At 37.7% G+C, this 15,159-nt stretch overlaps 1 protein-coding gene and 1 non-coding gene across 4 annotated transcripts in view; one reads left to right on the forward strand and one right to left on the reverse strand.

Annotated features, from left to right (window-relative positions):
- Positions 1-15,159, forward strand: part of HSPBAP1 (HSPB1 associated protein 1) — a 59,801-nt gene that overhangs the window by 1,064 nt on the left and 43,578 nt on the right. The window lies entirely within an intron of this gene.
- TRNAR-UCU (transfer RNA arginine (anticodon UCU)) lies at positions 13,014-13,086 on the reverse strand. The gene has a single exon. It is a non-coding gene; the product is annotated as a tRNA-Arg (tRNA).

Here is a 15,159-nt window from a genome sequence, read left to right on the forward strand (position 1 = left end):
TGTACCCCAAATATACAATTCTTGAACTTCATCTATACCTCCCCATCCATTGATCCTTCCATTTTCTGTCCATCTGTACCCCCTTCTCCAGTTCAGAATGCATGTTCTGTTTTATCATGATCTCTTCCTTGAAGATGTACTGTTCTGTTGCCCCTCCCTGACTTTTATTCCTCTGGTAAAACCCATACTCCGGATGAACCCAACCTTTTGTTTTCTTAGCACCTGCACTTATATGGCTCAATTTTGCTGGAAAAAGTCCTGGGCAAATTGATGACACTATAAAATGAAAATGATCAACTTCTTGAATATTCAGTCAGCATGGGCCTGAGATCCTCTGATTCTGTTTCTGTGGTAACCTTACTTCCTCTAGTGACAATTCCCCAATATCCTTTCTTCATAACTTTCAGTGGATGACTTTGCCATCAGGTCAGTTCTGTGTCTATTTTGTCTACTTTTTTCCTCCTTTACTCTCAGACCCTTGTCCAAATCATTTCTCACCTATACCCTCCTATATCTTCAGGCCATGTGACCCTGTTTTTTATCTTCTGCCCTTCCAATCCCTTCTCCACTCAGCAAAAAAAAAAAAAGTGATACTCCCTTACATAAAATTCTTAAATGAATTCCAGTGCACTTACAATAAAATCCAAACTCTTAACCACGGCCTACAAAAGTCCTTGGTCTGGGCTCTGCTGATGTCTCCAGGAGTATCTGTTGGCACTCACTGCCCCCTCCTGTTGTCTACTTTTCACATAATTGGCTTCTTAATCTTCAGGTTTCAGAGTGTGTCACCACCTGAGTTCTTACCAGACCAACCTATCTAAAACAATCATTGTAGTTTTCCCCTGATTTCTAACCCTAGATGTTCTGTGATACAGCATCCTGCTTCCATCATTCACTTATTACAACCTGTAATTACTTGTTTAGTATTATTTCCTCCACTTGACCTTAAGTACCTTGAAGGCAGGACCTACATCTGTTTTATTCATCACATATGCCCAAGCAGCAAGTACAATGCCAGACACATAGTGGGCCATTCATACATGTTTGTTGTGTGAATGAGTAAGGGAACCCTGCCAAGTCCAGAGGCAGGAGGAGAAAGAGCATGGCATGGTCCAGGAACTGAAAGAAGCTGGTATTAGAAGTGGTGAGAGAAGAGGGATTGTGGAGGGCACCTCGTACCAAGTTAAGGAGTCTGGACTTTATGACAGTAGGAGGCTTTTTTTTTTTTTAATTTTTTTAAACGTTTATTTATTTTTGAGACAGAGAGAGACAGAGCATGAACAGGGGAGGGGCAGAAAGAGAGGGAGACACAGAATCTGAAACAGGCTCCAGGCTCTGAGCTGTCAGCACAGAGCCCGACGCGGGGCTTGAACTCACGGACCGCGAGATCATGACCCGAGCCGAAGTCGGATGCTTAACTGACCAAGCCACCCAGGCGCCCCAAGTAGGAGGCTTTTAAAGAGCTTTAGTTAAGGGAGTAACTTGATCCGATTTGGTTTTAGGAGGATCACTCTGCCTGAAGGGTGGAGGACAGATGGGAGGGAGAGAGACTAAAGGACAGGTACTTACTTCTAAGCCTCAGTTTTGTCCTCTGTAAAATGCATGATTATTGTAAAAAATTAAAGATAATTGTGGATCATCTAGCATAGTGTCTGGCAGGAATTACATGTTCAAGAGTGGTATGTTTTATTATTAATAAAAAGGCCTGGCATTGGTGACTGATGGGTGTTGAAACCAAGAGACAAGAAATTAGATCTCTGGAATTTTTCAGCCTGAGAAACTATGCAAATTAGGAACCTGAAGAAAAGGAGGTGATTGGGAGCAATGTGTACATGGCATAGAGTTTAGGTAAGGAGAGATGATGCAAAAGATATCACGCATGCAGCTAGGTAAGAGGAGGCTTTTTTAGATATAGTATTCACTTACCATAAATTCACCCTTTTAAAGTATACAATTCAGTGATTTTTAGTATGTTCACAAAGTTGTGCAGCCATTACTACCATAATTCCAGAGCATTTTCATCACACCAAGAACCCTGGTATCCATCAGTAGTCACCCTCAGTCAGACCCTCTCCCCAGCCCCTGGCAGTCATTAGTCTACTCTCTGTCTCTGTGTATATGTGCCTACTCTGGATGTTCCGTGTAAATGGAATCATGCAGTGTGGGGCTTTTAGTGTCTGGGTTCTTTCACATTGCATAATATTTTCAAGCTTCATCTGTACTGTAGCACAGATCAATACTTCATTTTTTTATGGCTGAGTGCTATTCCATGGTATGGTAATACCACATTTTGTTTATCCATTTATCAGTTGATGGCATTTGGGTTGTTTGCCCTTTTTGGCTACTATGAATAATTATATGATGAACTATGAATAATTATACTATGAACATTAATATACATGTTTTTGTATTAACATCTCTTCAGTTTTCTTGGGTATATATCTAAAATCGGAATTGCTAGGTCCTAAGATAACTCCACATTTACTGTTTTTTTTTTAATGTTTATTTATTTTTGAGAGAGAGAGAGAGAGAGACAGTGTGAGCAGGGAAGAGGCAGAAAGAGAGACACATGGAATCCGAAGCAGGCTCCAGGCTCTGAGCTGTCAGCACAGAGGCCAACTTGGGGCTTGAACTCACAAACTGCAAGATCATGACCTGAGCCAAAGTCAGACGCTTAACTGACTGAGCCACCCAGGCACCCCTTCGTATTTAATGTTTTAAGGAAGCTTGTGATTCTTTTTTGTTTATCAACATTGATATTATTTTATTTTATTTTATCCTATTGTTTTCTTACTTTTTAGTTTTAATTACAGTATAGTTTTTTTTTTTCTTTTAATTGAATTCAAGTTAGTTAACATACAGTGTAGTATTGGTTTCAGGAGTAAAATTTAGTGATTCATCACTTACATGTAACACCCAGTGCTCATCCCAACAAGTGCCCTCCTTAATGCCCATCCCCCATTTAGCCCATCCCCCTACCACACACCTTCCCTCCATCAGCCCTCAGTTTGTTCTCTGTATTTGTCTCTTATGGTTTGCCTCCCTCTCTGTTTTTATCTTATTTTTCCTTCCCTTCCTCTATGTTCACCTGTCTTGTTTCTTAAATTCCACATATGGATGAAATCATAGATTTATCTTCTCGGATTTCCTTATTTCACTTAGCATGGCATAATTCACTCTAGTTCCATCCACATTGTTGCAAATGGCAAAATTTCATTCATTTTGATCACTAAGTACTATTCCATTATATATACCACATCTTCTTTATCTGATTGTCAATTGATGGACATTTGGGCTCTTCCCATAACGTGGCTATTGTTGATAGCACTGCTATAAACATCAGGGTGCATGTTCCCCTTCGAATCAGCATTTTTGTATCCTTTGGATAAATAACTAACAGTGCCGTATTAATCAAAGCTCTGATAACGAACCTCATGAGTAATCTAATCTAGGTAGATTTAACAGTTTCTTGCTGATAATTAAATAATGCCATGAATGATAATAATAAAAATGTTTTGTTGATAACAGAGGCAATCAAATAAAGAGATGCAGAAGTGAACTACTCACTGAAATAGAGCTTCTTTAGAATAATTTCCAACAATGGTATAAAACTGTGCTGACTAAAACAGTAGCAACTAATTAACATGTGGCTCCTGAACACTTGAAGTGTGGCTAGTCTCAGTTAAGATGTCTTGTGTCAAATACATGTATTTGAAGACTTAGTTTAAAAATGGGTTATAAACTGTTAATAATATTAAAATATTGATAGTGTTTTAATATTGATTACATGTTGAAATGTTAATAATTTGGATATATTGGGATGAACAAAAAGTATTAAATTTAGTTTCACCTGTTTCTTATTTTTTAATGTAGTTATTAAAAATTTTAAATTACCAAAATAATAATAATAACTAGTTATTGCTGGGTCATAGAGCATTGTATTAACTTTTTGAGGAACCTCCATACTGTTTTCCAGAGTAGCTACACCAGTTTGCATTCTCACCATCAGTGCAAAAATGTTCCCCTTTCTCCACATCCTCGCCAATATCTGTTGTTTTGTGAGTTGTTGATTTTAGGTATTCTGACAGGTGTGAGCTGATATCTCATTGTGGTAAGGAAACTTGTGATTTTTAATCTTGAAGTCCTAAGGAAGTAAAAAAAAATCTAATGAAAATATGGATCTGCTCCCTTGAGAAAAGCAGCATGCACACTCATTTTGCAGGTGACTTCATATTTTTGTATTAGATTCTCAGAATCCTATCTGTGGAACTTCCAACCCCATTTTAAACTGTCATCCTCCCTAGAAACTCCACTTTGGGGTGACTGTTTATTGCCATGACAAAGTTAGTTAAATAAGGGTGCCTGGATGGCTCAGTCAGTTAATCATCAGACTCTTGATTTTGGCTCTGGTCATGATCTCATGATTGGTGAGATTTCAGGGTTGGTGACAGTGCAGAGCCTGCTTGGGATTCTCTTGCCATCTCTCTGTTCTCTCCCACTCGCGCCCACTCACGTGCCCGCAGGCACTCTCTCTCTCTCTCTCTCTCTCTGTCTCAAAATAAATAAACATTTAAAAAACCCAAAGTGGGGCGCCTGGGTGGCGCAGTTGGTTAAGCGTCCGACTTCAGCCAGGTCACGATCTCGCGGTCCGTGAGTTCGAGCCCTGCGTCAGGCTCTGGGCTGATGGCTCAGAGCCTGGAGCCTGTTTCCGATTCTGTGTCTCCCTCTCTCTCTGCCCCTCCCCCGTTCATGCTCTGTCTCTCTCTGTCCCAAAAATAAATAAACGTTGAAAAAAAAAAAACAAAAAAAAAAACCCCAAAAACCCAAAGTAAGTTAAATAGCAAAGTCCTACTGGGAGAGAAGGCTTTGCTTTAAATTTCATAAGGGTTATGTGAACAAAGGGTAAAAAAATACATACATTAAATACATGCACGTGAAAGGGTCATTGTGTTCTATATAATGATGAATATTGTGGGAGTCACAGGAAAGTTAATTTTTGGTGGGGTCTGTCAGGTTTTCCATGTAGAGTATCATGTTATCTGCGAAAAGTGAAAGTTTGACTTCATCTTTGCCAATTTTGATGCTTTTATTTCATTTTGTTGTCTGATTGCTGATGGACTTCCAACACTATGTTAAAGAACAGTGGTCTGTTAGAACTGATACATGAATTCAGCTAAGTCGCGGAGTACGAAATCAATGTACAGAAATCGGCTGCATTTTTATACACCAATAATGAAGCAACAGAAAGAGAAATAAACTGATCCCATTCACAATTGCACCAAGAACCATAAAATACCTAGGGTAAACCTAACCAAAGATGCAAAAGATCTGTATGCTGAAAACTATAGAAAGCTTATAAAGGAAATTGAAGAAGATATAAAGAAATGGAAAAACATTCCGTGCTCATGGATTGGAAGAATAAATATTGTCAAAATGTCAATACTACCCAAAGCTATCTACACATTCAATGCAATCCCAATCAAAATTGCACCAGCATTCTTCTCAAAGCTAGAACAAGCAATCCTAAAATTCATATGGAACCACAAAAGGCCCCAAATGGCCAAAGTAATTTTGAAGAAGACCAAAGCAGGAGACATCACAATCCCAGACTTTAGCCTCTACTACAAAACTGTAATCATCAAGACAGTATGGTATTGGCACAAAAACAGACACATAGACCAATGGAATGGAATAGAGAACCCAGAATTGGACCCGTAAATGCATGGCCAACTAATCTTTGGCAAAGTAGGAAAGAGTATCCAATGGAAAAAAGTCTCTTTAACAAATGGTGCTGGGAGAACTGGACAGCAACATGCAGAAGAATGAAACTAGACCACTTTTTACACCATACACAAAAATAAACTCAAAATGAATGAAGGACCTGAATGTGAGACAGGAAACCATCAAAACCCTGGAGGAGAAAGCAGGAAAAAACTTCTTTGACCTCAGCCACAGCAGTTTCTTACTTGATACATCTCCAAAGGCAAGGGAATTAAAAGCAAAAATGAACTATTGGGACCTCATCAAGATAAAACTTCTGCACTGCAAAGGAAACAATCAACAAAACTAAAAGGCAACCAACGGAATGGGAAAAGATACTTGCAAATGACATATCGGACAAAGGGTTAGTATCCAAAATCTATAAAGAAGTCACCAAACTCCATACCCTAAAAACAAATAATCCAGTGAAGAAATGGGCAGAAGACATGAATAGATACTTTCTAAAGAAGACATCCAGATGGCCAACAGGCACATGAAAAGATGCTCATCATCACTCCTCATCAGGAAAATACAAATCAAACCCACACTGAGATACCACCTCATGCCAGTCAGAGTGGCTAAAGCAAACAAATCAGGAGACTGTAGATGCTGGCAAGGATGTGGAGGAATGGGAACCTTCTTGCATTGTTGGTGGGAATGCAAACTGGTGCAGCCGCTCTGGAAAACAGTGTGAAGTTTCCTCAAAAAATTAAAAATAGACCTACCCTATGACCCAGCAATAGCACTGCTAGGAATTTACCGAAGGGATACAGAAGTGCTGATACATAGGGGCACTTGTACCCTAATGTTTAAAGCAGCACTTTCAACAATAGCCAAATTATGGAAAGAGCCTAAATGTCCATCAACTGATGAATGGATGAAGAAGATGTAGTTTATATATACAATGGAATACTACTTGGCAGTGAGAAAGAATGAAATCTGGCCATTTGCAACAACATGGATGGAACTGGAGGGTATTATGCTAAGTAAACTAAGACAGAGAAAGACAGATACCATATGTTTGCACTTATATGTGGATCTTGAGAAACTTAACAGAAGACCATTGGGGGAGGGGAAGGAGAAAAAAAAAGTTACAGAGAGGGAAGGAAGCAAACAATAAGAGACTCTTAAATACTGAGAACAAACTAAGGGTTGATGGGGGGTGGAGGAGAGGGGAAAGTGGGTGATGGGCATTAAGGAGGGCACTTGTTGGGATGAGCACTGGCTGTTGTGTGGAAACCAATTTGACAATAAATTATGTTTAAAAATTTTTAATAAAATAAGTGTATGAAAAAAAGGAAAGTTAATTTTTGAGCAAACTTATTACTACCCCCTTATCAGAAAATATTTGTCTGTATACGATAAACAGAAGACTGTTTAATACAGTAGGGTAGAAGACAGCCCTTGCCTTAAAATGACTTGTAAATATAGTTTGGGGGGAGGGGGAAGATGCAGATAGAATTGTAGTATAAGAATATCCATAAGGCAGGAAGCAATTAGTTGGGAAGTAAGTGTTACACATCTTAAGTGCTTTGGGGCTGAGAGAAGAAAGAAATGCAAATTGGATTGGTCTGTCCTTCCTAGACTAATATGAAAGTTTGGTATAGTTTGAATATAGAAATGAATGGAAGAGGCCATGTCTGGCAGGTGAGGCTGGTAGTGGAAGTGAGTGGAGAAAGGCCTGAGGCATGTAGGGGCAGAGGGTGGGGAGGAAGGTGAGGAGACAGACTGGTTCTACTAGAGTAGAATGGTAGCAGAGAATGCAGTTTGTGTCCTTTGAAACCAAACAAGAGCAGGGTGAACCAGAAATGTTGAAGTGAAGAAGAGGGAAATCATGAGTTTCAGTTTTCTAAGAATAATAGAGCAAAGCACCACTAAGAGTGAGGAAGTGGAGAAAGGTACTGGGGATTTGAAAGCGAAGAAGCTTTAGAATGGTTGCTGTAGGGATAAGGGTGATTAGGAATCAACTAGGGATAACTAATGTGTTGGGAGCAGAAAAGGAACCCAGTGGAGGTGAGCATGAACTTGTGGAACTGATCATTTGTTTTGAGACTGTTTCTGATTATGTTCAGTAGCTCATTATGCAGGAGAAAGCAAGTGGTTAGTTTTAATATTTGATATAGATTACTAAAAATGAGATGTGAATTCAGAAGACATTATTTAGCATCAGTTTATGCCAAACATTGTGCTAAGCTCTAGGGATATAAAAGTAACTGTCTTGCCTACAAGGATGTGATATATATATTTTTTAAGTAACAGCTTGAAAATTACTAAAGGCAAAACATGATCATATTGATAATCAAATATGTTGGAATCCTATTTGAAAATAAAGGGGACCTTAAAATGCAAAATGAAGAACTATGTTACTGCTATTATACTTAAAATTAATAATATTTTATTATTTAGTAAAGATTATTTGTTTCCTCTTAAAAAGGAAAAAAAACAAACATTAGATGAATATGCAGAACATGGGATTCTTAGGGCAATGAAAATACTTTGTATGATATTATAATTATGGATATTATATTGATTATATTGATATTATAATGATGGTCATTATATTTTGGTCCAAACCTGTAGAATATATGACACTTAGACTGAACCCTAAGAGAAACTATGGACTTTGGGTGATTATGATGTGTCAATTTAGGTTTATCCTGGTAAAAAAGAGACAAACACATGTACCATTCTGGCAAATGATGTTGATAATGAGGGAGCCTCTGCATATGTGACAGGAAGAGGATATGTGGGATATCTGTACCTTCTTCTCAATTTCATTGTAAACCTAAAACTACTCTAAAATAAATTCTTAAAACATAAATAAACAAGAAACGACTTAATGTTAAGAATTAATTTAAATACTGAGTGTGAGATGTTACAGAATCATGCATTGTTTGAAGCTTTTCAGTAAAATTAAAAATTGTCATTCTTTGAATCTGATTCTGCCTTTCAGACTGAGGTTATTTTGTTTCTTTCTCTTGGGCTCTTGTTTTAATTGTAGCCAGGTTTATGCCGTGATGAAAAGAAGAATGTACTCTTAGTAACTCTTCTTCCAGTCCTTCCTGAAATGAGTAAAGAAAACATTTTAAATGGAGTTGGGAAGCCCTTAAGGGAGACCTCTCTTGCACATTTGCAGCTGTTATCACCAGCAGGAAGAAGGTAGATAAGAATTATCTTGATAAGGGAGGACACTTTTCACAGAGGAATTTATCTCCTGCTTTTAAAAGAAGGAAGATCTCTCCCAGTCCCAGCAACAGTGCACTAACCACCACTTGCAGCCAATGAGAAACCACCACAACCTCCAACTCTTATCCTTCTCCAGTGAACTTTTGTTCAAAATAACCCTTCCCAATTTCCTCCTAAAGTCAATTTGCTGGTCCTGAATTGTAATTCCTCCGCTATTCCCAAATAAGCTCATTTTGCTGGTAAAATAATGGGCAGTTTTAAGGTTGACATTCCCAAGGAAGTATCTTATTCCAGAGTTGCAGGGACTTGAGTTCTTATAGAACTGACACTTTTACATGACTGGATTTACTCTTCCTCAGTTGGAGATGCCATACTCTCTCTGTCATTTTTTTTCTCATTTTTAAAAGAGAAAATGGGGAAAGGGGGCAGGGGAGCTTAAAGAAAAGCAGAAGCTTCTATAGTCTTAAAAAGTAAAAGAGTTTCCATGCTAGAGCATATATATAATTCGTATGTAGCTAAAATACTTTATATTCAATAAGGACAAATATCAGATAAACTATATTGTTGAATTTTTAAACTGTACTGTTGGTTAAAAACAAATAACATGAAATTTATCATCTTAACAATTTTTAAGAAAGAGTACAACTCAGTAGAGTTAAGTATATTCACACTGTTGTGAAACCGATCTCTAGAACTTTCTTCATCTTGCAAATCTGAAACTCTGTACCCAGAGTTTCCTCTTTTCTCCCTCCCCTCAGTCCCTGGTAACTGCCATTCTACTTTGTACCTATGAATTTGACCATTTTAGGTACCTCATGTAGGTAGAATAATGCAATAGATGTCTTTTTGTGATTGGCTTTTACTTAGTGTGGTGTCTTCAGGCTTATGCATGTTGTAGCATGTGACAGGATTTCCTTCCTTTTTAAGGCTGAATGATATTCCACTGTGTGATGGATGTTTGGTTTGCTTCCACCTTTGGGCTGTTATGAATAGTGTTGCTATGAATATGGATGTGCAAATATCTTTTTAAGACTCTGCTGTTGAATATTTTTATGAATAGTTAGATAAATAGCCATTTTATTTGGAAATATGGAAAATTTACTTAGCGGAATCAGAAGAGCTAGATGGAAATATTTTGGTAGAAATTTTGAAGATAATTTTGGAGGATTTTAAAGAACTTTAGTCTTTGAGACGCTATTCTTTCTAGTATCAACTGCACTTAAAATATAGATTTGCTTTTCCTTTAAGTTTTGGACCAGTATAACTTTTGAACTTGTAAGTCTTATTTATGAGCCATTTTCTGGCCCTAAATGGATTTTCTGGCTTTGCTGGGCAAGAGTCACAAGTGGAAGAGGATGGGAAGAAAAGGATGGGAGGTATCCAGCATGTAACTGTCTCTTGTTCCCAGGCTGAAATCGCTTGGGTGTTTGCTACTATACCAAACAGTGGTATTGGAAAGATTATGCCATAACAGCCTCAATACTTCTATTTATGGTTTCTTCAGTGGCACCACCTGCTAGACCTTGAAATTCAAACGGTTTATGACTAGTTGCCATTTTAATTAAGCATTTTATTAACTTGCAATAGAATTTTCTTCATTTGTATTGCCTTTTTTTTCCCCTTAAGTAGGCTCCATGCCCAGCATGGAGACCGATATGGGGCTTGAATTTACAACCCTGAGATCAAGACCTGAGCTGCAATCAAGAGTCAGATGCTTAACTGACTGAGCCACCCAGGTGTCCTGTATTGACATTTTTTTTTTTAAGTTTATTTGAGAGAGTAAGAGGGCAAGCGTCCAAGTGGGGAGGGGCAGAGAGAGAGAGAGAGAGAGAGAGAGAGAGAGAGAGAATATCCCAAGCAGGCTGTCAGCACAGAGCCCTACTTGGGGATTGAACCCATGAACTAAACTGAGATCATGACCTGAGCTGAAATCAAGAGTCGGATGCTTAACCAACTGAGCCACCCAGATGCCACCCCTGTGTTGACATTAAAAAAAAATTTTTTTTAATGCTTATTCATTTTTGAGAGAGAGAGAACGAGCAGGGGAGGGGCAGAGAGAGAGGGAGACGTAGAATCTGAAGCAGGCTCCAGACTCTGAGCTCTCAGAGCCTGACTTGGAGCTCAACCTCACGAACCATGAGATCATGACCTGAGCCAAAGTCGGACGTTTAACCAACTGAGCCACCCAGGTGCCCCTGTACTGATGTTTTAAAATAGTGGCTATAAAATAAAAAATTACCTTTGTTGTAAGTTTTACCACTTGGTCTTTAGTACAAATATAGTAATTTTGTTAAGAGGTACTTGCATAATTCCGTGAATGTTTTCATAAATAACGTTCATTATTTTTTACCCTAATATCTACCATTCAGAAGCTTTAAAATACCTTGTATGTATATATAGTAGTTGTCAGATTGAAGAAACTATCATAGGCTTACATGTATATGTTTAGAATAATTTAGCTCACCATGCCAGGACCCAGTTTCTGATTTACTCTTCTGTTAACTTCTGAAAGTTTTTAAAGATTTTAATAAAATGTAATAAAATTTAATTGAAAATTTATGGTTATTAACATTTCTATTAAAATTATACCTGACATGAGAGATGAGTTAATTTCAGTTTCAGGATCTGTGTCTTTGTTGCATTCTATCAGTAGTAGGAGCGAATTCCGGACACTTGGTAAATTTTCCTTATTCTCATCTTGATTCTAAATCTCAGATATAAAGCCAAGCCATGTATTAATCAACTGAAGGCAGATTGCTAACAAATTCAGAGAAATTATTTTGTAGTTTGCATTAATTAAAGAAAAATTGCTGAGAAAAAGGCAATTTGCTTTTTGATCATGTTTCACTATCTCCAAAGAGTTAGTTGAAACCAAAGCTGTAATCAATTGTCTGATCAACATACTATGTTTAGAAGGAGAAAAGACTCTTGTGCAACACCTAGTTTCTAAGTCATCTCATTAGAAATTGCTTCATGTTGCAAGTTTAGACCTAGATACATTTATCCTTTAAAGGCTGTCAAAGTTGCTTCAGAATTTTTATAGCTCTTTGCATGTATTCCTGCCTTGGAGTAACTGATCGCATCCCTAGGCTATTTAATTAATACAATGTAGATTGCATTCTTCTTTAAAGGAAATTGTAACACTTAAATTTGTTAATTTAATGGCCCAGTTCATTGTTGATTAAACTATCAGAAGCCAAATTACTTTTATCTCACAAGCAGCTGATTGTTTTATTTCATTGGTAGGCTTGAGATTCTGTAAATATGCTAATTTCTTGTTAAAGTGAGCATCCTACTGCTCTGTTCTGCACACGCTTTATAGCACTTTTTATTCATTTAGCAAATGTTTGAGCATTTAATATATTTCAGTCACTGGGCTAGATGCTTTCTCAGCAAATTTTACTTTTTAGGGGTCTCCTATTAAATAACTTCTGGGATGTGTGGGATTTTTAGGTCAGATCATTAAATATTTTTTATTTAATGAAAAAATATTTCTTTGAAACTGTTCTGTCAGAACACTACTCATGTGTTACTAATGACCTTGTATTTATTTGTGGAAGGGTGGCAAGATATATCTTACCCAAATAGGAGAACTCTTTTGGGAATGTTCAAAGCCAGATCCATTGGCTCTGATTAAAATAAGCAGAATAAATAAATCCCTACCCCAAAAGGTCTGGTGCTTCTCTTTTTCTCTGCCCTTTAAAGTTCTAAAAGCAAAGTGTTCAAAGCTAGAATATTTCACAACTGTAGAAATGAAATAATGCTATTATAGGGTCAGACCAGCCATGATTCATTCAGTGGAAGTCACAGAGTATTTTATAGAGAGAATAGGGTCGTCCTTGAAAACAATAGCCTCAGAAGGCAAGGTGTTAAACCAGTTATGAACTATTAGCAGTCTTGACTATAAGAGTTCATTTTTATATGTGAAAGGATTCAGGAGGTAGAATTTTGCTGGTATTAGTTCAGTGGCACAGAGATGGACATTTTTTGTATTCTTTCAGCTGAGGTTTGCAATTTAATGGGCCTTTAAAATTTTTTTTAAAATTAAAAATGTCAAGTAATCTTTATGCCCAACATGGGGTTTGAACTCATGTGCCTGAGATCAGAAGTCACATGCTCTACCAACTGAGCCAGCCAGGCACTCCCTGGGCCTCTCTTTTATCTCTCAAAGGAGCTAAACATGTCTGTTTTTCAGGCAAAATATAGAAGAGAAGGCAAAGGACAAAAACACTGACTCAACAACGTCCAGATACATCTCTGGCCACTCCTGTCTGCAAAGGAGTCTAGGAATTGTAATTTTTCAGCCACACCCATTGCTCAAAGTTCTGTTAGTAAGGAAGAAGAGAGTGGGTATTGGATAAGGTAGGCAACTAGCAGTCTCTACTACAGCTATTACTCCACTACCCCCTGCCCACATGCGCACAAACCAAAACATTCCTCTCTCCCCAACAGCATGTATGGATTTATTATCCATTCATCGTCCTAAAGGTTTCCTTAACTTTTCTCTCTTTTCAGATTATATATACTCTCTCTCCTGAGTTTGTAGTGCCAGTGTGGGTCCCACGGTTTTAATTCTCTAGAAGCAGTCTTGTGCAGTGGAAAGAGCACGGGACTTGGGATCAAGCAATGTGACCCGTGGTTCCAGTTCATCACTGGTGTGCTGACCTTTGACATCTGAGCTTTCTAGTCTTCCTTTGGATAATGGACATAAAATGCCTTCTCTGCCAGTGTTTTATAGGCTTCTAAGAGGATCAGATGAGCAGTTTTAGTGTATATAAAAGTACATGGCAAATAGTAAAGCATCGTATGAGTAAATATATGGTATTGTTATGATGATGATGATGTTCAAAAGCAAACTCTTCATCTTCCCACTAGAATGAGCTGTTGCTCCTAACTTTTTTTTTTTATGTCAAGTCAGAATCTGGAAACCTTTGTCTCCCTTATAGCTGCATCTGCCTCCCATCCCACATTCTTTAGTTGTAATAGTCTTTGATATTATTCGGTTAGAATTTCTTCATCTCTACCATCTCTGCCTTCCTTACTGCCACCCTGTGTTGTTCAGGGCCTTACTATACACGTCTTACTTGGCTAGTACATCAGCTCAGTCCAGTCCAGCCTTTACGTCTCCACACATTTCTACATAGCCCTTACTTTTATTGTTTAATGGATATAATGTACCATGGGAGAAATTTACATAATATTTAGTAATATTCAGTAAATATTTTTCTCCTTTTAGACATTCGGCTATTTATATTTTCAGTTTTTATATTATGGTAATAGATATTTTATGTGTATGTGTGTACATATATATATGAATATGCACATAGCTGATGATTATTTTGTTAAAAGCAAATTCCTATAACATGAGTTACTAGGTCAATGGGTGGTTATTTGAGACTTCTGCTTCATTTTTCCAGTTGTATGCCGAAGGATAGCACTAATTTATATGCCACAGACAATGGAGTATTATCATGAATGCATTGGAGCTTCTCATAGTCTAGCAAAACTTAAAAAATGTACAATAAAAAATACAACCTGTCCATTTTCATGTACATGGAATCCAGGCACTCCTAAGTCCAGGAAGATTTGGTGTGTCATGATCTCAGTAACCTTGTACTGACATATTTATAGGCTAGTATGGGTCAAGACCGCTACTGTGAATTTATCAAACATGTCAAAAGTGCAAAACAAGAATCTCAAGGAAATACAGAAAATTTTATTCCTGGTTACATTCTGTTTCCCTTATAGGCTCTTCAGCACTTAAAGATAAGCTTGAGCTTCATTACTTTGAGACCTAAGGATTCCCTGTCTCCTCCTCCCTCCATGCAGCCCCCACACAACCCCCAGCTCTTCTACCTGCCTTTCCCTCTGAGCGTCCACACTCATCTCCTCACTTGGGAGCCCTCAGTGTGTAGACAGTGACAGACTGTCCTCAGATGTCTTGCTTACTTTCATCAAGTGTAGGGAAAGATTCTGAGTGTTTGTCCTTGTCTGAGAAGAGAGACCAAATTGACTTAAATTTCTATTTTCTTTAAAAACAAGCCTTACATTCAGACAAGTATGAATCAATTTCCTTGATAGCTCCTTCCCCATCCCTCTTCCTTTTATGAGAAAGTTTAGAAGAAAGTTGGATGCTGTGAGAATTTGGATTATTTATGAGCTTTCCTTAATTTTTTGAATTACGTATAAGTACAGAATAGGCAATGAATTACA

The sequence above is a fragment of the Lynx rufus genome, unplaced genomic scaffold (assembly GCF_022079265.1).
Source record: "Lynx rufus isolate CCGP_SWC_20201006 ecotype Redwood Valley unplaced genomic scaffold, mLynRuf1.p SCAF_5, whole genome shotgun sequence".
Taxonomy (NCBI): Eukaryota; Metazoa; Chordata; class Mammalia; order Carnivora; family Felidae; genus Lynx; species Lynx rufus.